The sequence below is a fragment of the Thalassophryne amazonica genome, chromosome 12, assembly GCF_902500255.1.
Source record: "Thalassophryne amazonica chromosome 12, fThaAma1.1, whole genome shotgun sequence".
Taxonomy (NCBI): Eukaryota; Metazoa; Chordata; class Actinopteri; order Batrachoidiformes; family Batrachoididae; genus Thalassophryne; species Thalassophryne amazonica.
The window spans coordinates 41,924,854-41,948,388 of record NC_047114.1 but is presented as its reverse complement, the minus strand read 5'-3'; the positions used below and the strand labels follow the sequence as shown (position 1 = coordinate 41,948,388).

Genomic DNA, 23,535 nt, shown 5'->3' with positions numbered 1-23,535 from the left:
TTTGGAATGTAGAGGCATTAAATACAGGAACTGATGGAATGAAACTAATCAGAAACAAGCATGAAATATCTTGGGTTCATAATGTCCGCAATGAAAAAGGAAGCTTTTTTGAAATTTTGCATCTCAACTTTTTCTGATTAGGGGTTGCATTATTAGGGCTAATCACCATTCTGTGTGTTACAGTGCAGCTTCAATGATGTTGCTTCATTGATCAGTCACATATATCACGATATATATATATGCATGTATGCGTTTGAGAGAGAGAGAAGCCACAGTGAGAAATAAAAATTTTGTGGACCCTAACAAATGAGTTAATAAATAGTAGGAATACAACGGTCATATTTTACATCGTTTTTATGTCAAAATATGAGTAAATCAGAATAACAAAAAGCTCAGGGTGCACTCACCAGAGATTGTCCTCACACTTCAGACTGCTATCTACTAATAAAACTACTCCTGTAGACTCTGATCATTCACTTTTAAAATAGCCTGCACCCTCTCTGACTGATAGTATCGGATTGTATCAGGGGCTGTACTTCATTGAGCCAATGTGTCAAGCCTGGCCCAGATCAAACCAGGTATCAATAAAATTTCATGTTACTGCAGACCCAACTCTATACTGTCACCAGTACCAGCCCAGCTATGGTAAAATAAAATAATTTCTTGTGATAAAATAGTTAAATACATATTTGGACAATATAAAGCTTTTGCTATTTAAGCACAGCATATTGGAGTTGCAAGTACACTGATAAAGAAACTTGTCGGCCCAATGTAATACCTGAGCTGTTTTACTATGAGATGTACTGTATGTGAACATGTCAATAATTCATGAACAAGTCACTCAATAAAGCAACATTTGACTTATAGTGTTACATATCTTGCGGTGTTCAGTTAATTTTATCATGACAACATTTTAAAACGATAAAGTGTTGGGGAAGTGTAGTGACACGGACCCACAACAGGGGGCGCAAATGAACGGTCAATAGATGAGCCAAAAGTGACAATTTAATGTTGTGAATGTGCACAACGATGATACAGACAATCACAGAATCTGACAGCAGTCAATACACCAAGGTGACGTGTGGGCAGGCTCGAGGATAGAAGACGTCTGTCCTGAGAAGAGCCGGAACCACACGATTCCCACCGCCACAGAACCCGGAGAATACTGGAGCCGCCAAGTCCCGAATTCCCAGGGGATCACCGTCCCCGACTGTCGGATCTGTACTGCTGGCGAGGAGCACAAACAGTGAGATGTGGGTGTGTGCACACCCAGTAACAAAAACAGTCCAGAAGGTGGAAAGTCACCTCCACCTCTAATCACACACAGTGCAGCTCCTGTCTAACCACTTATCTGGTTGGGGTGTGAAGCGAAGCCGTCGCTGATCACACCAAACGCCAATCCCACAGATAAGGAAACACGTACAGGAAAACGGCTGCAAAGAAGTTCAGACTATTAGTCAGTGTTTTCAGTTTAGCAGAGAATTACCTTCACAGTAGACGATATCTCGGCAGCGAGGTGGAGATGACATCCGGCTTTTATGGAGTGATGAAATGAAGATGGTGACAGCTGTCACTCCCGGTTGTGTCTGTGGCGGCAGCGCCCTCTCGTGCCTGAAGCCCGCACTTCAGGCAGGGCGCCCTCTGGTGGTGGGCCAGCAGTACCTCCTCTTTCTGGCGGCCCACACAACATAAAGATCATGGATGGCCTGCAGCCCATCCTGAAAAAAACAAAAACAAAAACAGGATGACCCAAGCATGAACGAGACGACATAAGTTACCAAGACACCCATGATACCTCTGATGATGCATTCACATGAGCACAGTAGAAAAACAGTCCATACTAGTCATTACAATGGAATTAACTGTTGTCTGCAGTAGCAAATGGTAGAAGATAATGGCAAATGCAATAACTTTAGAATATTCATTCGATGTAAAATAATAAGCAAAAATTTGATTTGTGGCAATATTAAATTGAAGTACTTAATCAGCACATGCAGATCTTGAGTTCACTAATTTCTCTATGTAATATGGATTTGCATCAGGAAAAGCATCCGGCATAAGAAATTTGTGCTTGGATCTGCTGTGAGGGAGCAGTTGAAGGGCCTTACTTTTTTAAGATAGCACATATCCACTCCCTGAATTTAATAGAAAAAGAAATGTCTGTAAAAGTGATTATTTGTATGAACAGTAAACCTTATATTTAGTTTGTGCAATGAACATCTTTACAAATTCCAAGAAATAAAAAAAATAATGTTGTCGTCGTCCATTCGGCAGCTCCCGTTTTTTGTTTTGGGGTCGCCACACCGGGTACAGCCAAGTCTGCATTGGTATTGGCACAAGTTTTACGCCGGATGCCCTTCCTGACGCAACTCCAGTGTAACCTGGAGTAACACACACAGCCGCTGGTGTTCCAAAGAGGTCTCCCATCCAAGTACTAACCAGTCCCTGCACTGCTTAGCTTCCGAGATCTGACGGGATCAGACTTACACAGAGCAGATCAGCTGCAAGAAATAATAATAATAATAATAATAATTTTGTGTCACTGTCCAAATACTTTAGGACCCGACTATTGCGATCTGTTCTATAAAGCCTTTATTTTGAAAGGTCGAATCGGAATGTGTCGTGTTTGTGGTGGCGTCACGTTCTCTTCGCTTCCTCTTGCGCTTTCTGACGAGCTCCATCATCGTCCACAGCAGTGACCGTGACTAACCTGTCTGCTGATGCACGAGGGTGGTTTTTTGCACAAACACCACCCGCGATGCGGTGCCTGTGTTGGGTGCAAAGCTTGTAGCTCTCGGTGTGTTCGGGCAGACCGAGTGCAGGCCGTCAGGAAGCTGAAGTAAAGGGCACCGTGAGGCAAACGGAAGGAGGCCACGGCTCCCCCTCACACACATACTCAGCACGGCCTTGATGGTGATGTATGCAAGGAAACCAGTAAGAGTCAGCGATGGGTAAACCAAGAACACACCTAAAATGATCTTCATGTGGACATCTTAGTTTTTGGACTTGGCTTAACTTATTTTTATATTGCTGGCCGCTAGAATCGATCGGCGCTTCTAACGAGCGTTAAGTTACCGGATGTTGCTATCTCTAGCTAACGTTAGCTAAGTTAACGATAGCTTGATGTCATTTTGTTGTGACACTCGCTTTATATTAAGCTCATTTAGCCGTTTTCTACCTTTTTTGTTACCTCTTGTGTGCAAGTTGAACAAGTAGCTACAACTAAATAGTTAAGATAACTTTGGTAATTGTAGCTAGTTAGCGATATTTTATTGTAGTATTTAACTCCTGTGTCACGTACTGAGATTACCCCGTACCTTATTCCGTCGGTTATAAAGTGCTATTTAATATATTCATGTATAGAGTTCATATATTCACGTTGTCTCACCCATAGTCCAAGAATTACAGAGACTTGTTTCCTTTGTTTATCAAAATAGTGATTGTTAATTTTCTGTCATTCATCTGATTAATTCAACCATTGTGTTGATTTACTGTGTATCTCTGCAGGTGCAATGACAGAAGGGAGTCACAATCCTATCAGGTATGTGTTGAACATGATCTGAATTACAGACAGGTGACAAAAGGAAAAATGAAATCCTGCATTAATACAGAAATAGATAAATCGTAGGGATGTGAATCGTACAACAACTCGCGATTCAGTTCGATTCCGATTCTTGGGGTGACGATTTGATTCAGAATCGATTTTCGATTCAAAGAGCTCTGAGAAATAGTTATATTACTTAAAAAAATGTTTATGTTTAAGAAAATGCAGCTTTACAAGGCACAGGTCTTGTGAAGTACTGTTAAGGTAGTAAAAAAAGTGCAGAAGAAAAGATATGTGCCAAATTAAAGTTCATTGTCTGAGGATCAAAAAAATGTAAAATAAATTTTTGATGAGGGATTCTCAAGAAATTGCATTTTGAAAATTATGCTTATTTTCACCTAAATAACGTGATTTTGAGGTCATTGCAAATTTTAGAATCAAAGAGCATTTAAAGCATGAAAATTATGATTTTTAGGTCTGTGGCCAACTGTTTCAAAAGCATTTGGTATATCCAAAAAGAAATTGTCAGCTCTTTCAAAAGCAATTGGTTCTTTTTTGTGAAGGTGAGATACATAGTGACTTTAGCTGAACTCAACCTGCCTCCAGCAAAAACTCATGATGTCAATAGATCTTTTGTTTGCCTTGTCTGCTTTAAGAAAGGCTCATCCATGACTGCTATCATTGCCATTGTTCTTGACAGAGTATAAAATATTCCATGGAAGATTTTGATCCAAGTGATCAAAAGTTGCCAAATGGCATCTGTACCCGCTGCAGAAGACTCAGGGGTCCGTAAGCTCATGATTGATTTTTCATTAGTTGTTAGATGTTTGTTCTTGTTTCTTTTCATATTTCAGAATTAATACCATATATGAAATATATAAAAAAAAATGCTGTCTGTGATTGGTACCTGATGTGGTAGATAGGCTTAAGGAGGTATGTAACTCCTCTGAACTAAATCCAGTCAAAAACGAGAATATTTACACTAAGTTGTCCTTGAAACATCCACTTTCATGTCTTAAATGCTATTTGGGTCCAACATTTACAATACTGTGCCTTTGCGAAAACCTCAAAACGGCATTATTTGGATGAAAATAAGCATAATTTTCAAAATGCAATTTCTTGAGAATCCCTCATCAAAAAATTTATTTTTTTTACATTTTTTTAATCCTCAGATTCTGAACTTTAATTTGGTACTAATCTTTTTTTCTGCACTTTTTTTACTACCTTAACAGTACTTCGCAAGACCTGTGAAGGTTAATTAAGTGATTCTAGATGTAAATTTACTTACCTGCTTTGCTCATTCAGGGTTGGCTGGCAGTTTAGCGAAGCGCTGGTCAGTAGTCGGCAGATACCGCTGCTCCGCCCCTTTTAGCTCCAGGTTATGGCGTAGCATGTGGGTTTGGATTTGAAGTGTTTCTGAAGTACTTGACTTTCATTTTGCAGATTTTGCACACTGCATAAGTCATGTCAAGCTCCTTCTTACGTAGCAAATAATAAAATCCAAAATGCGTCCAAAGATTTGCCTTCAGCAAAGACAGTGCTGGCTGAATTAGCTCTTCATCCGCCATGCTAAGCTGCAGCTCACGAATGTTTGAAGCACGCCGGACCCCCCCTCACGGGGACACTGTAGTACGGAGGCCGTTGCCTGACAGACAGTACACGCAGCAAGTAAGCAAGAAAATGTAAAAAAAAAAAAATGCTTTTTAAAAATCGATTCTTGGATATTTTGGATCTATTCAGAATCGTAATAAATAAGAATCACGATTTGGACATGAATTGATTTTTTTTCCAGCACCCCTAATAAATAGTAGGGATCTCTTGATTAAGCAGCTCTCCACCCCCCACCCCAAATCTAATTCATTTTCATTTCTGTATTTTCTTCAGTAATACACTTGCATAGTGTGTGTGTGTGTGTCTGTGTCTGTCTAAGAGTGGGAATCTTTACGCATTTTGTGATTCAAGTACAGTTCAGAGGGCTGCGATTCGATTTAGAAAACGATTATCGATGCATGTTTTTTTTCTATACATGATTTCTTATTTCTCTCTGTGACTACTTGTTACTTTTCAAATAACAGTATTTGTAATGATAACAACTCAGCACCTGCTTGGCTCTCATTGCCATTCTACCTTCTAAATCCCAGGGGGGCTGTTGCCGCTCATCCCACCTGTTAAAATTGCCTGTGTAAGTGTTGCTTTTGTTGACACGTGTTTGGAATATTACCACTCCAGTAAAAAAATAAAAGTTGTCAGTGACAACTTTCTTTCTTCTTGACATCTTTCTTTTCACATCATGTGCATACTGGCTGTGATGTACTTTGTACATATGCTAGAATAATTAAAACAGGTATGCAGTGTACATGCACTGCACAGTGTATATTAAAATGAAAATAATGGTGGAGGAAATGTTAGGCAATTGGGCATGGTACAACACAAATAATCTCTTTTGATTCTTTCTTCGCCCTTTGTGAAACATCAGAATGAGTCCGTTTTCAGCTTAGCCATCAGCCAAACATGGATAAAAGCAGAGATTTTCTCTAGTGGTGCAAACAAACAGTCTGTCACATAGTCTTTAAAATTTTGACATTAAAATCTGTGATCAGATTTAGGCAGAACAGACAGAAAAACAGCTGGTTTTGCTGCGGTTTCATTGCGGATGCAGAATGGAAGCTGCAACTGCACTGTCTCCTCCCATTCTTATAAATAGTGAGGCTGTACTGAAGCTATATGGCAAGTGTACTTGCATAAAAGTGCATTACAGGTCAAAAAATGACTTCTGCAAAGGTAGAACAGGGAACATGAAAAGTACTCATTTGCATTCCAACCCCACAATTAACATTTATAAAATCAATGTTGACATTTGGGAATTAATTCAGAATCCTTTTTACATCACGGTACAGCGAAGAATCAATTGGTATTTATTTAAGATGGCTAGGTGCAGACAGGACTCCTGCCTGTCTTCCAGTGTTTTTGTGAAACTTGGGACTTTAACCTGTGACCTAAGGTGATGACTAAATGTCTTTGGTACTAGGTCCCTTGAGAGGATCCTTGGGTACTGCAGAATGACTGTATCAAACAAGTGGCTACTTAGGGAGTTTAGGATGAGTATTACTTGCATAGTGAGGGTGCATCAGCTTAGACATGTTCTCTTGCATGATCCAGCACAATGGTGCCTGAGTGTTGAGGACCCCAGTGGCTGGAGAAGGGCAAGGAGGATGACCACGTTTGACCTAGTTGTGGCAGATAGATGATTATTTTAGAGATGTGGGAATGGATTGGATGTGTACCTGGATGGTTGCTGTCTAGGACCCAAGGTGGCTCAGTGGTGTTGTGGTTCTGTTGAAGTGGGTCTCTCTGCATTTAATCATTAGTGATCGATCTCTGCCCCCCTTCACGGCATGTCCTTTTCCTGGTTTTTTTCCCTCAGCCCCAACCAGTCTCAGCAGAAGACTGCCCCTCCCTGAGCCTGTTCTGCTGGAGGTTTCTTCCTGTTAAAAGGGAGTTTTCCTTCCCACTGTTGCCAAGTGCTTGCTCATAGGGGGTCGTTTTGACCGTTGGGGTTTTTCATAATTATTGTATGGCCTTGCCTTGCAATATGGAGCGCCTTGGGGCAACTGTTTGTTGTGATTTGGCGCTATATAAGAAAAAAGTTGATTTATTGATTGAAGTGTTGTACTACAGCATAGTCTCAGGATTGACTTGCTACATGACAGCAATGTTGGTTAAATTTGTGGTAAAGTGGAAGAGGAGTTAGTAATTAAAATCAGATTCAGTACCAGTCTTTGAGATTGGCTTGGGACATCCCTTATACAGATAAGAGGACTCCCTTTACAGTCACGTGACCTTCAGCAACCTGGTGCCACTATATTTGCCAAAGGTTAAACAAATGGTTCATAGCATACAGACATTATTTAGAGATTTGAGATATGTTATGTGATTTAACATATTTTCACATTATCTCATTAAATACTGTTACTGCCTGTTGTCATAGTCAGGTTACTTACGTGCAACCAGGACCTCCAGTCTTGCAACCAACAGATTCATTGTGTTGCTGTATTGCAGTGAAACTGCTGGTCTCTGCCTTCAATGGCACATACCAGGGATTAAAGTTTTCTGTCGCTACAACAGATTTCCGTCAATTGGGCTGCCAACAGGCAGAGTTTGCCCTGAGCTGTCCTGATGCTAAATCAAGGCTGGACGCAAGATATAGAATTTACTCTGTTTTTGTTTTTTTATGCTTGCAACAAGTTCCTATGTCTGTTCTGTGTCCTGTGTGCACTCCGCCAAAGGGATGAGGAGGAGGTGAGAGGGGGTGGGTCAGTCTATGTGTTTAAGTCACAGCGTGGTAATGACAGAGCGAGTAGGACAGAGTTTTAGAAACATATTTTTAAACTTTTCTGTCAAAGTCTGCTCTGAGGGTCTCTGTGAGTGTCGTTGCTGTGGCTAAACTAAAAGCACAGCTGCAGAACTCCAACACATAAACAACAAATATGAAGGCTTTTTTTCCCCAAATATGCCTAAAATTTCTTCCTGGGGATGGCATGACATAAATATGCAATGGTGGCAAGGTGGATTAGTGGTTAGCACTGGTGCTTCACAGCAAGAAGGTTGTGGGATCAATTCCTGTTGTCGCAGACCGAATGGTCTGCCTCTAAAACTCGATCTGCCTTTTGCATCTGCGCATGCGTCATTTCGGACCACAGCAGCATGTCTGAGACGGCGTCTCTTCACCCAAAGTAATCAAATGGATTAATGGGATTATTAACCATCAGATGATAAAGGTAAAACCTCTTAAGTCATTCTAAAGTCAGTTTTAAACAGAAGCAAGGCTGTTTTAAGCAGAAACTCAACAAAATTCTGTGACGCTTTGAAATGACTGATGCGCAGTGAACGCATTAGCTAGCAGCTGTTTATCCGTGGCGCTCTGATCACATTTTCTGCTGTTTATGATGAAATAATGCTGAATTTATTTGGAAATGATTGTTGTACCAAAGCTTCAGATATCTGTCGACGAGGTAGAGGATGACTGGAGTGCAGTTTGAAGCAGAAACGATGGTGTTAATCCGTGAACCGCGTCATCAGGGGGGACCGATTTTTAGGGGGACCGTTCGATCGACAACACCGGCCTTTCTGTGTGGAGTTTGCATGTTCTCCCCGTGTCTGCGTGGGTTTCCTCTGGGCGCTCCGGTTTCCTTCCACAATCAAAAACATGCTTATTGAAGGTTTGCTCCTTTCTCTGCCTCTGACCAACGTTTACATCTGGAGTTGGTCCCCGGGCGCTGGACTGTGCCTGCCCACTGCTCCTAGTGGTTGGATTGTGTCTAATTGTAATTAAGATGGGTTAACTGCAGAGGACAAGTTTTGTGATATGTATATATGTGCAATGACAGTAAAGTTTCTATTCTGTTCTATGCTCCATAAAACCTTCTTACCTCTCATCAGGTCGCGCTTTCTACATAAATACACAAATTCTTGATTGTTCCTGCTCAGAGACTGCAACCCAGGGGCAAATCCAGACGGAAAGAGGGTGTTGTGGTGGGGGGTGCCCTAAACAACACCCCTCATTAAAACTCCACTTTTGAAAACTTTTTCACACTACTACTACTATTACTTATTATTATTATATTATTATTATAACAGGCCTAGGTTTTACTGTAGTTCTGGACTAAGTTTAATTGATGACCCATATAAAAATAAGTTTATTTAATTTAACTTTTCTGTATAACTAAAGTGGGATGTGAAGCAATACCTTTTTTTTTTTATCTTTTATGAAATGTCTAAAGCCCTGGTCACACGGCACTAACGAAGGACACCGAAGCCAAAACAAAACAACAAATCTGGAGTTACGTGGACTTTCGGAGACATTGTTGTCCAGCTTTGTTTCTGTAGCAGGCGCTTTGTCAGAATTTGCAAACTGTTAACTGACCACAACCTCGATTCGTCCGTATTCCGTTTTGTTTTCTGTCTTGACTGTTCCTCATCATTTGTATGGTTCCCGTACCATCAGCATTCTGTTTGATTGTTGTCCAACTTTGTCCAAGCTCCAGCCACTCTGTCTCTCTCCAGCCTCTCATCGTCTTTGGCTGTGACATGCGTGTGTGCGTGCACACGTTGTCAGCACAATACAACTGCAGGTGGCTGAGGACAGCACAGACTACTGCAGAAAAGATCACATGCTGGCGCTTCATTTTGATTTTGTTTAAGCGTCAAGGTCACCGTTCGCTTCGTTTTTCTTTTGTTAGTTTTGGTTTCGTTTTCATCTTTTATGTGTTCTGTACTCGCAGGCTTTTTGGTGATGGGAGAAGTCCAGGCTTATTTGTCCACATTTTCTCAACAATTTGTGACTGGGCCTTAAGCTCGAGCATTACTGAGTCTGCTTGGGGTTCTAGCTTTAAAATCAGGTCAGTTAAGATGAGGGAAGCCAAAAATATGAAAATGATTATGGCTATTGGAGTTAGTAATCTTATGAAACAACATGTAGGTTGTGATACTAATTTTGGTTAAAGGCAAAGAAAAGGTGAAAATGTGCAAAAGAAAATACAAATACAACACACATTATGCAGTACAACTAAATTGGAGGCGGGGGACCGGGGGTGAGAAAATAGTCAACAGAAAACCCTCCAGAATGCATCCCTGGACATCAAAACCCAAAATTTTAGAACCCCATGCTAACAAAGGTCTACTTTCCCCAAACCTCCCTATTTTAGATCCTGGCTACAGGCCTGAGATTTTAATTGGTATTGAATTACATAAAAGCTGTAGAAAAGCTACCCTCTTAAATGTGTTTATCTTGAAGTATTTAAATAATGTGTAGGTTGAAGCCTTTCTGTTATACGATGCTGCATTATGAAGAGCAGCAATGAGTGAGTGAAATATCCTGTTCAGTGGGAGAACAATTAGCTGTCTTTTTTTTTAAGCTGTCTCCACCTTGTTTTACCTTAAATCCTAGGGCACAATTGCAAAGGAGTTTCTATTAAAAGATATATGGTGAACAGCTTATGATTTGGCTGTGAAAAAAATTGTCAGATTTTTTTCATTTTTTGATTTAATACCTGCATCAGACTTGAATGTAAAACACGCCCATGAAGTTTATTTAAAAAAAAAAAAAACAAACAAAAAACTTTGCGTTTGGAGATATAGTAAACAACACTTTGTTTTACCTTTTGGATCCGTTTACTTTGGTGCACAGTGCATTTTGGGAGGTTAAATCCAGCTTCTTTCTTTAGAGATTAGTTTACTGATCTGGGACTTATGAAGATTGAGAACATAAGTCATAATATCCTGATGTAGTGAACAACCCTTTGTTTTACCTTTGGAGCCATTGCTGTGGTGCACAGTGCATTTTTGGAGGCAAACCCAACTTCTTTTATTAGAGATTAGTTAACAGCTCTAGGATTTACGAAAACTTGAGAACATAAGTCATGATATCCCATGGGTGTTTGTTTGGGCTGAGATATGATGACTGCTTTTTTTATACATGCCACAAGAGCATGACTGAATGTTAACCAGTGACTGTGATGAAAACACATCTACACATTTTGTTGACCATTCATTATCGACTTTAGACCCATAAATCCCAGCCAAAGAGCCAGTCCAGCGGCATTCACCGTTATGACAAGGTGCGTGATGGCTCGTCGGATCCCACACCTCCATACAAGATGCTGCGGCGTTCAGATGAGAGTCCCTGTTAGCAGACAAGGAGACAGCGGAGGAGATAGCAAGCCAAAGCCTCACACACTGTCAGAGGTAAAATGGTAAGGTCAGAGTTCACCTACATGTCATATGTAGTGTGGAATATACTGCAAACTGTCCAGAGTTGGACAGTATGTACTTGTGTTTACTTATTTGATTGGTTTCACTGGTTGCTCAGTTTTATTCAGAACATTCTGTATAGATAGTTATTTGCAAGTAGATGTGCAGATGTTATGTTTTTTTTTAGAAAGATGTAACAAATTGTAATTTCTAATGAATTTGCAAAAATTTCACAATTTTTCACATTGTCATTATGGGGTATTGTGTGTAGATGTTTGAGGGGGGAAAAAAAACATTTCAAACCATTTGGAATAAGGCTGCAACATTAATCTATATACTAACCGTGGCGGTCCCATTTTTTTGTCCTCAATGTTCTCTGGATCTGCTCACCTCACACATAATCGCTACGCTCTCCATATCCTCTGTAGTTACAGGCGCACATCTTGTCTCTTTCACAACCCCCTTAATTGGCCACATTTTGCAGTTAATTAGAAACCTCCGATCTGTGATATACCGCCAGTTTCCGCCAAATGGCATTTTCGCCTAGTGAGTATGAATTCATCCAGCTTCCATGTATGACATTAATGCAGTCACTGAGCGCTGCTTTTTTTTTTTTTTTGTCCGTATTTCATAGAGGTAGGTCATTTAAAATTATCTGAAGATGTTTTCTAGGGCAAAAACATCCACAGATTCCAAATCTGCCATCACATGTGCTCCAGTTATTATGGTTTGGGTACTACAGGCCCCATTTTAAGGCCGAAAATAGCTGTCGGGCAGGCCCCAAAAAATGCATAAAACAGTATAGTTTTGTGAAGCATTGCTTCTTAATTATTGCAAACAAATGCCAGCATATGTTTATTACATGTTCTTTCCAGTCTTGGCCTTGAATTTCATGCATTCTCATAATTTATTATATCTGTCATTCACATCATACTTCAGTGTACACTAGGTGGCACTGTTACTGCTGAAAATGTCTTTTACTGCACCTGGTGTTGTGATAGATATATTTTATTGACAACTTCATAACATAATCAGAAAAAAAAATGTTAAACCCCATTTTCATTACACTACAGAGTCAGTTCATTCATAATTATTAGGACTTAAGAAAATATGAAGCTAACCTTCTTAAATAAGGCTTAGTGTGTCTGTTATAGCTGCTACTTCAAAAATGTTTGAAAGCTTTTCTTTTGGAAGCTGAGTATGTTGTCCTCAGTATACAACCCCTGGCAATAATTATGGAATCCCTGGCCTCAGAGGATGTTCATTCATTGTTTGATTTTGTAGAAAAAAGCGGATCACAGACATGACACAAACTAAAGTCATTTCAATGGCAACTTTCTGGCTTTTAAGAAACACTAAGAAATCAAGAAAAAAGATTGGACAGTCAGTACATGGTTACTTTTTTAGACCAAGCAGAGGAAAAAATATGGATCACTCAATTCTGAGGAAAAAATTATGGAATCACCCTGTAAATTGTCATCCCCCAAATTAACACCGGCATCATATCAATCTGCTCATTGACATTGACCCATTGCCATGAACATTGACCCTATGTGTCTTTGTTGCAAGGAAGTTTTGCAGTTTTTGCTCTATGGCAAGATGCATTATCATCTTGAAAAATGATTTCATCATCCCCAAACATCCTTTCAATTGTCCAAATATCAACATAAACTTGTGCATTTATTGATGATGTACTGACAGCCATCTCCCCGTGCCTTTACCTGGACATGCAGCCCCATATCATCAATGACTGTGGAAATTTACATGTTCTCTTCAGGCAGTCATCTTTATAAAGCTCATTGGAAAGGCACCAAACAAAAGTTCCAGCATCATCACCTTGCCCAATGCAGATTCGAGATTCATCACTGAATAATCACTTTCATCCAGTCATCCACAGTCCACAATTGCTTTTCCTTAGCCCATTGTAACCTTGTTTTTTTCTGTTTAGGTGTTAATGATGCCTTTCGTTTAGCTTTTCTGTATGTAAATCCCATTTCATTTAGGTGGTTTCTTACAGTTCGGTCACAGACGTTGACTCCAGTTTCCTCCCATTCGTTCCTCATTTGTTTGTTGTACATTTTTCGATTTTTGAGACATATTGCTTTAAGTTTTCTGTCTTGACGCTTTGATGTCTTCCTTGGTCTACCAGTATGTTTGCCTTTAACAACCTTCCCATGTTGTTTGTATTTGGTCCAGAGTTTAGACACAGTTGACTGTGAACAACCAACATCTTTTGCAACATTGCATGATGATTTACTCTCTTTTAAGAGTTTGATAATCCTCTCCTTTGTTTCAATTGACGTCTCTCGTGTTGGAGCCATGATTCATGTCAGTCCACTTGGTGCAACAGCTCTCCAAGGTGTGATCACTCCTTTTTAGATGCAGACTAACGAGCAGATCTGATATGATGCAGGTGTTAGTTTTGGGGATGAAAATTTACAGGGTGATTCCATAATTTTTTCCTCAGAATTGAGTGATTCCATATTTTTTTTCCTCTGCTTGGTCTAAAAAAGTAACCGTTACTGACTGCCACAATCTTTTTTTATTGATTTCTTATAGTGTTTCTTAAAGCCAGAAAGTTGCCATTTGAAATGACTTTAGTTTTGTGTCATGTCTGTGATCTGCTTTTTTTTCTACAAAATTAAACAACTGAATGAACATCCTCCGAGGCCGGTGATTCCATAATTTTTGCCAGGGGTTGTAGTTCTGCACTCTTTCCCGGGTCAGTGACTCACAGTTAGTACACTCTTCCTTCACTGTCCGAAGGACAGGTATTTTGCTAGTCGTAGATAAAGTGAAGCACTGTGAATGCTTTCCGGCTGCACTGTAATCTAATTCTGTTCAAATTGGGTTTTAGACTCTATTTTTAATCTGTATAGTATGAAAATTTTTAACAAATGTGATGCATGTACAGTGGGGCCAAAAAGTATTTAGTCAGTCCCTGATTGTGCAAGTTCTCCTACTTAGAAAGATCAGAGAGGTCTGTAATTTTCAACATAGGTACACTTCAACTCTGAGAGACAAAATGAGAAAAAAAAAAATCCAGGAAATCACAGTGTAGGATTTTTAAAGAGTTTATTTGTAAATTATGGTGGAAAATAAGTATTTAGTCAGTAGCAAAAATTCAACTCAGTACTTTGTAACATAATCTTTGTTGGCAATGACAGAGGTCAAATGTTTCCTGTAAGTCTTCACCAGGTTTGCACACACTGTAGCTGGTATTTTGGCCCATTCCTCCATGCAGATCTCCTCCAGACCAGTGACGTTTTGGGTCTGTCACTGAGCAACATGGACTTTCAACTCTTGCGTGGAGCCTCAGATCGAGGGAGATTATCAGTGGTCTTGTATGTCTTCCATTTTCTTACAATTGCTCCCACAGTTGATTTATTCACATCAACCTGCTTGACTATTGTAGATTCACTCACCCAGCCTGTTACACATCTACAGTTTCCTTCCTGGTGTCCTTCGCCAGCTCTTTGGTCTTGGCCATTGTTCAGTTTGGAGTCTGACTGTTTGAGGCTGTGGATAGGTGTCATTTATACAGATAACAAGTTCAAACAGGTGCCATTAATACAGGTAACAGGTGGAGGACAGAAGAGCTTCTTAAAGAAGTTGTTACAGGTCTATGAGAGCCAGAAATCTTGCTTGTTTGTGGGTGACCAAATACATATTTTCCACCATAATTTACAGATAAATTCTTTAAAAATCCTACAATGTGATTTTCTGGATTTTTTTTTTTTCTCCTCATTTTGTCTCTCATAATTGAAGTGTACCTATGTTGAAAATTACAGACCTCTCTCATCTTTCTAAGTAGGAGAACTTGCACAATCAGGGACTGAATAAATACTTTTTGGCCCTACTGTATAATCGACTGGGATGTATTCAGAACACATACCTTGTTTTGGTCAGGGGAAAGTGAAGACAACAGCAGATTTGAAGGAAATCATGCTCAGAATGCTAAGTGTTGCTAATTTTGGAAAATGTCTTTGTGCATGATCAGAATGGAGTAGACAAACAATTGCACTGGTCACATCCAGGATGCACTGTATCTAAACATGCTTGAAATGTGATGATGTGGTTTGATCTCACTAAAATGTATAATCACAATGCGGGTACTCTGTACACACAGCAATATGGTATGCATAATCCTGCAGTAGCACTTTGACAGCATCATCGTGCAGTATATGGCCAGCTTTCATATCAGTTATTTATGCTGAAAACTTTGCATGGCTTTACAGCCAGACAGACAAAACAATGCAAAAAGAAAATGCCTTGTAGATGTTTCCTAAGTAGAAGTAGAAATGCGTACTGTACTAACTTAGTTTTATTCCCTGTGTGTGTCTTTCTTTGCTGTGTTGGATGTATTTCTGATTTCTGCACGAGAGAAATGACTAATGTGCAGCTAAAGATTTGCGAACAACTGATCTGTTGTCTGCTTGCCATTGACTGTCGGGGTTCTGTACTCATGAGTTCCTCCTTTTTCTTCCATTTGCATTTAGAAATTACATTTTTGGAATATGTGAACTGATTCATAATTGTCCATGTCCAAATGCTTCTCACATGGATTAAGTTTGACAAAAATAGATGGTTGAATTCTGTAGTATTTCACATTGTAAAAGGGTAAATTCAGTGAAAGTAACTCTCTCCTTCTGCTTTTGTTGAAGGTACTCAGTCAGTTCCTCCTAAATTTATTTTCTCCCGCTATCAGTTTATGTTGGCTTAATACAAAGATTTTCCCATAAAATCATCCCAAATTGTGGGCTTAGTATCGCCAATGATCTTATTTTACATGTGTACTGTTTTTGTTTCATGTATTAATAAAAACAATTCATGTGTCTGACATAAGCCCATGTGAGCAGAGGTGTGATCTTGTGTGTGTGCAAATACTTGCAAACAAGAACAAGAAAGGTGGATGCTAGTGGTGTTAAAACACCATTAAAAAACTAGAGTAGTATTTAGAGGGGAATAGGGAAGTTGGTGCGCATTAAAGACTGTTCTGAATCTGCATAAACATCTGGATTTTGCTGCCAAGCTCTTGAATGTTTGAGTACAAGATCAAATATGGGAATGTAGGCCTTTGATTGATAAACTATTACTTGTGGTTTTACAATATATACCAGGAAGTATCATTATTGGCTCTCAATAGACAAAATATAATAGTATTTAATTGAATTAACTGCTCAAAAAATCAGACTGCCTTTAAAACTGCTCTTCCTGTGTACCTACAACCATAGATTGTTTTTGTGTTGTAATTTTAACTTATATTGCAAACATAAAATGATTAAAAATGCGCAACATAACCGCACTAAGGCAGTGCAGCAGACTGTTGGTGACACAAGACGGCTTTGCGCTATACTTATGTTGTCACTGGTGCCACAGATTTTGCCCAGTATATCTTTTTCCCCACTTGTGTACAGGTGTAAAGAAATGTTTCAGAAGAAAATCTGGCAGACACCAGGGAGTCTTGGATATACTGCTCCATCAATTACCTCTCCGGGCGCGACAGATTGTAAAGGTGGCTGGAAGGGAACGACGCCCCGAAAGCAAATCAATGGAGCAGTCATACAGTCAATGAGGTGGCAAAGAGAGTGCACAGCTCTTACTAAATGCCTCCTGAAGGTCATGGTAATGCTTAGGAACTAAGGAAAGATCAACTGTAGTGGTCGTAGACTCCCTGGAACTCTGGGTGGGGGGAATGGAAGAATGGAGACAATGGAGGTGACAGGCTTCACTCCACCGTGAGTCCCGGTCGGCAAATCAACACCAGGGTTGTTAAAGGTTAAGCAGAGGTGCTCTAATACGATAGAAGGAGTAGAGGAATAAACATAAAACTGCAGAGACTCACGATGATTACCCAAGACTAACAGTGTGACAGGAATGGTCTGATGTGTAATTGAGGGAAGATGAGTGCCGTCAAGTGCAGAAAAGTGGATAGGACAGTACAGTTCCACAACCGGGATGTGAGCCTGATCAATAAGGCTAGGATCTAAAAAAGCATCAGCACCTGAATCAATGAGGACCTAGAGTTTAACTGACTCATTACCGAAAAAGAGTGTAGTCTGGATTTGGGTATTCGAGGCACGGTCACCCGTGAAATGTCTTCGGTTCACTAATAGTCCAGGGTCTATTGTAGTCCTCAAAATTGAAACTCCAGTATGCTCATAGAAGTGTGCCACATGCCCAAAATGTTATAGGTGACTGTCCCAACACTGCAAGTAGTACACTGCATCTGAGTCTGTTTATTTAACACAAAACTATTGCAGGGGCACCCAAGGATCCTTGAGAGAGGCCTAGTACCAAAGACCTGCAAGCCTCACTTTAGGTCACTGGTTAGCATCCAAGTACATACTTCATGACTGGAAAGCAGCAGGAAAGTTTATAAAAGGTGAATATATCATTTCAGGGTTCATTCAAGCTAATGCCAGTCTTCCTTCACTGCTTAAAAAAAACATAGCGGGTGTGTTTTCAGGGTGTATTATTACTTATAGCATCTGGAGGTTAATGATACATGATGCGATACAGCACTGTGCAAAAGTTTGAAAACCTGAAATAAATAAATAAAGATAATAAATAAATAAATATTCATAAATAAATTAAATGTGTGATGATTTTTTTTTAGTCATTTTACATACATGGATAGTCACTCACTCATCTTCAACCACTTACTCTATCTCAGCCTGTAATCTGCATCTTCCTCTGTCACCCCAACCACCTGCATGTCCTCCCTCGGCACATCCATAAACCTCCTCTTTGGCCTCCGTCTTCTCCTCCTGCCTGGTGGCGCCATTTTCAGCATCCTTCTCTCTATATACCCTGGGTCTCTCCTCTGCACATGTCCAAATCATCTCAGTCTACCTCTCTGACCTTGTCTCCAAACGTCCCACTTGAGCTGTCCCTGTGATATGTTCATTCCTAACCTTGCCACTCCCAAAGGGAATCACAACATCTACAGCTCTGCCACCTCCAGCTCTTCCTCCTGTCTTTTTGCTAGTGCCAACATCTGTAAGCCGTACAAAATAGCTGGTCTCACTACCACTGTAAACGTTCCCCTTCACTCTTGCAGATATTCTTCAGTCACAAATCACTCTTGCCACCTTTCTCCACCCATTCCACCCTGCAAGCACTCTCTTTTTTTACCTCTCTACCGCACTCTCCATTTCTTTGGACAGCTGACACCGAGTATTTAAACTCATCGACTTTCACCACCTCTCCTTGTAACCACACTATTCCACTGGGCTCCCTCTCATTCACACAGTCAGTCCTGTTCCTACTGACTTTCATTCCCCTGCTCTCCAGAGCATGTTTCCACCTCTCCAGGCTATGCTCAACCTGCTCTCTACACTCACTACAGATCACAATGTCATCTGCAAACATCATAGTCCATGGAGACTCCTGTCTGGGCTCATCTGTCAACCTATCCATCACCATTGTGAACAAGAAAGGTCTTTGAGCTGATCCTTGGTGTAATTCCACTTCCAAATTGAATGTGTTTGTCATTCCGACTGCAGATCTCACCACTGTTACACTATACTTGTACACTTGTATAGTCTTCCACTTCAGACATGCTCATACAATACCACAACTCTTCTCTTGGCACCCTGTCATAAGCTTTCTCAAAATCCACAAACACACATTGTAACTCCTTCTGGCCATCTCTATACTTCTCCATCAGTATTCTCAGAGCAAACATTGCATCTGTAATGCTCCTTCTCGGCATGAAACCATATTGCTGCTCACAGATCTTCACCTGTTTTCTAAGGCTAGCTTCTAGTACTCTTTCCCATAACTTCATGCTGTGGCTGGTCAACTTTATGCCTCTGTAGTTACTGCAGGTCTGCACATCGACCTTGTTCTTAAAAATAGGAACCAGCACAATTTGTCTGCACTCCTCAGGCATCCTCCCACTTTCCAAGATTTGATTAAACAATCCAGTTATAAACTCCATTGCAATCTCTCCTAGACATTTCCATACCTCCACTGGAATGCCATCTGCACCAACTGCCTTTCCACTCTTCATAGCTGCCCTTACTTCATCTTTACTAATCTCTTGCATTTCCTGATTTACTCTCTCCCCATCATCCAGCCTTTTCTCTCTCTCCTTCCCTTCATTCATCAGCTCCTCAAAATATTCCCTCCACCTTCTCAACACACTTTCCTCACTTGACAGCACATTACCATCTGCATCATTTACCACCCTAAACTGTTGCACATCCTTTCCAGCTCTGTCCATTTGTCCAGCCAATTGGTACAAGTCCTTGTCTCCTTTACCATTCAACGCCTTGTACAGCTCGCAATATGCCTTTTCCTTAGCTTTTGCCACTTCTCTTTTCATCTACACAGCATCTCCTTGCAATCCTGCCTACTTTCTTCATCTCTTTGACTATCCCAATTAATTTTTGCCAGCCTTTTTCTCCTTATGCTTTCCTGGACATCTTCGTTCCACCACCAAGTCTCCACCCAGTACAACCAGTACATTCCTAGCTGTCTCTCTCACCACATCTGCAGTACTTTTCCAGTTGCCCAAAATTGCTTCCTCTCCACCCATTGCCTCTCTCGCCTGCTCACTGAATTTCACATGACAGTCTTCCTCCTTCAGCTTTCACCATCTGATCCTTTGTTGAGTTCTCACAATCTTCTTCTTCTTTACCTCTAAAGTCATCCTACAAACCAGCATTCTATGCCATCTAGCTACACTCTCTCCTGCCACCGCAGGAGAGAGTCTCCAATTTCTGTGCTTGCATCTCCTACAAAGAATGTAGTCCACCTGTGTGCACCTTGCTCCACTCTTATACATCACCCTGTACTCCTGTTTAAGAAAAGCTTAAACTAGGTATTCACCACAGCCATTTCCATCCTTTTTGCAAAATCAATGACCATCTGTCCTTCCACATTGCTGTCTTTGATACAATATCTACCCATTACTTCCTCATCACCTATGTTCCCTATGCCCATTGAAGTCTGCTCCTATCACCACACTTGCTTGGGCACACTATCCACCACCTCATCGAACTCACTCCAGAAAGCATCTTTCTCCTTTGTACCACAACCTACCTGTGGGGTATATGCACTAATGATATTCATCATCACCCCTTCAATTTCCAACTTTACACTCCTCACCCTGTCAGACAGTTGCGTAACCCTCTGGAGTCCGAAGGCATTTTTTGGACAGTTCACTCACCTGATATAAATGTTTTATTATTGCTGTTAACAGCTCTCCCTGCATCCCACAATCAAGTTTTATGTCTCTTTTTTTCAGGATAACCTGTGCTTTTTCATAATATATGCTTTTGTTTGTTTATAAGTGTAATAAAGGTTTACAATCAAAAATAAGGAAGGAAAAAGTAAAGCGGAAAATAATTTTCCACACACATTTATTCAAAACACACAGCAAACTATAACACTATGTAACAAATTTTTATTTTTGTTTTGTTCCTGGGTACACAGTGTGTTTTCCTAACCTGTTATGCCTTAAATAAATAGAAAATAGCTGTTATTCTACAGAAACTTTGCTTCTGTGATCAGCACAATGATATTTTTAAATTTGTCTGTTTTCAAGAATATTCTTGATTCACCTTCACTACTACTGAGTAGTCTTCTAGAATATTCTTGAACTGCTAGAACTGTCCAGAATTTTCTAGAAGTTTCCAGAATTATCTAGAAATTTCAAGAAAATTTTAGAACTTTCTAGACCCTAAAAAAAAAAAAAGAATAAAATCAAAGTTTGTGTTGAATGTAGCAGTTGAAATATACTCAACAAAAATATAAACGCAACACTTTTGGTTTTGCTCTCATTTTGTATGAGATGAACTCAAAGATCTAAAACTTTTTCCACATACACAATATCACCATTTCCCTCAAATATTGTTCACAAAGCAGTCTAAATCTGTGATAGTGAGCACTTCTCCTTTGGTGAGATAATTCATCCCACCTCACAGGTGTGCCATACCAAGATGCCGATTAGACACCATGATTAGTGCACAGGTGTGCCTTAGACTGCCCACAATAAAAGGCAACTCTGAAAGGTGCAGTTTTGTTTTATTGGAGGGGGATACCGGTCAGTAACTGGTGTGACCACCATTTGCCTCATGCAGTGCAACACATCTCCTTCGCATCATCCGTGAAGAGAACACCTCTTCAACGTGCCAAACACCAGCGAATGTGAGCATTTGCCCACTCAAGTCGGTTTCGACGACCAACTGGAGTCAGGTCGAGACCCCGATGAGGACGACGAACATGCAGATGAGCTTCCCTGAGACGGTTTCTGACAGTTTGTGCAGAAATTCTTTGGTTATGCAAACTGATTGTTTCAGCAGCTGTCCGAGTGGCTGGCCTCAGACGATCTTGGAGGTGAACATGCTGGATGTGGAGGTCCTGGGCTGGTGTGGTTACACGTGGTCTGCGGTTGTGAGGCTGGTTGGATGTACTGCCAAATTCTCTGAAACGCCTTTGGAGACAGCTTATGGTAGAGAAATGAACATTCAATACACGAGCAACAGCTCTGGTTGACATTCCTGCTGTCAGCATACCAATTGCACGCTCCCTCAAATCTTGCGACATCTGTGGCATTGTGCTGTGTGATAAAACTGCACCTTTCAGAGTGGCCTTTTATTGTGGGCAGTCTAAGGCACACCTGTGCACTAATCATGGTGTCTAATCAGCATCTTGGTATGGCACACCTGTGAGGTGGGATGGATTATCTCAGCAAAGGAGAAGTGCTCACTATCACAGATTTAGACTGCTTTGTGAACAATATTTGAGGGAAATGGTGATATTGTGTATGTGGAAAAAGTTTTAGATCTTTGAGTTCATCTCATACAAAATGGGAGCAAAACCAAAAGTGTTGCGTTTATATTTTTGTTGAGTGTATAACACTTAGAAGCCAGGAACAAAAATTGTGTTACATAGTGTAATAAACAACTGTTTTTACACTTTATAAAGGTAATTTGAGGTCTTGTGTGAAAGACTGTACAACAAAAGGTTCATGCAATAAACACAAATGCACATTTTGAACAATACATACAAAATGGTCTATGCGTTTTTTTGTCTTCATGGTAAAAGCAACAGAGTTATCCAGTAACATCCACATGCAAACTAGTGGAGCAATCCTGATAGTTACACACTCTTTGTTTGAGCACGTGAAATTGTCATCAGAGGCTCTCTGTCTGCTCCATCTGCTTTCCATGATTGCTGTGCGTAATGGCGCAGGGTGCACTGGATGTACTCATTGGAGCACCGAGGGGCTATTCAAATGGGCCAACTAGTAACATATCATTCCTGAAAATGATCTTTGGCTTTTCACGTGAGGTGAATCTGCCCTATGATTGGATTTTGGAAAACCATGTGACGGTGAACCAATTCCGACTGGACACTCACATTGCGCACATCATCACACAGCTTCTATGAGGAGTACAAAGATGGCCGATGGCTGGCTCCAAAGTCTGCGGAGTTAACCTTTCAGTAAAAAATAAGTTTCTATCTCATATTAAAAGTTATTTATAATTTAGTAAAACTTGGTCTTAGCCATTGTATACGACGGCGTCGGCCCCAGAGGGTTAACCTCCAGCACACTCTTAACATACTCTTCCTTTAATCCATGTTGTGGATTAGAAGAGAAATGGTGCTGCTAGGCGCCTCGGCTGGCGGACCAGGGGAATCCGACTGTTTAATTAAACCATTTCTCTTCTAATCCACAACATGATACAACTTGAACCCACCACCTACGCTCCTGCTCTTACTTCCCTTTCACTTGGTCTCTTGCACAGACAATATGTCTACCTTTCCCCCTCATCATATCAGCCAGCTCTCTCTCTTTACTGGTCACACTTCCAACATTCTAATTTTCCTCTTCTCCCCTGTCTGTGGACACATTCTCCTCCTCTTCTTCTTCTTTGCCCTGGTCATAGTATCTGATCCCTTGAATTTCTCCCCCTCAGGGGTTGAAATTCTAAATTGTTTCCAGAGAGCATAAATTTTGATCATATCGCCAATATCGTATTATGAATTCCTTATCTAAATGCTAAAGAATAAAATTATAGTGGTGCCAAATAAAATTCTTTTAATGACTTAAATCTTAAAACACCCAGTGGCACTGTACCTTTAAAGTATGACTGATAGTGTTTTACAATCATATTTATGTTGCATGATCATTTGCAACTGTGTTTGTGTGGTATGCTACCACACAAACACATTATTATTATTATTATTATATTATTATTATGGCTGACAAAATATAGCTCACATAT

At 40.3% G+C, this 23,535-nt stretch overlaps 1 long non-coding RNA gene across 1 annotated transcript; it reads left to right on the top strand.

Moving 5' to 3' along the window:
- Positions 1 to 2,875: 2,875 nt before the first annotated feature.
- On the top strand, positions 2,876 to 11,232 carry LOC117522016. The gene is made up of 3 exons (XR_004564115.1): positions 2,876 to 2,951; positions 3,508 to 3,541; positions 11,107 to 11,232. It is a non-coding gene; the product is annotated as an uncharacterized LOC117522016 (long non-coding RNA).
- The last annotated feature ends 12,303 nt before the right edge of the window (positions 11,233 to 23,535 follow it).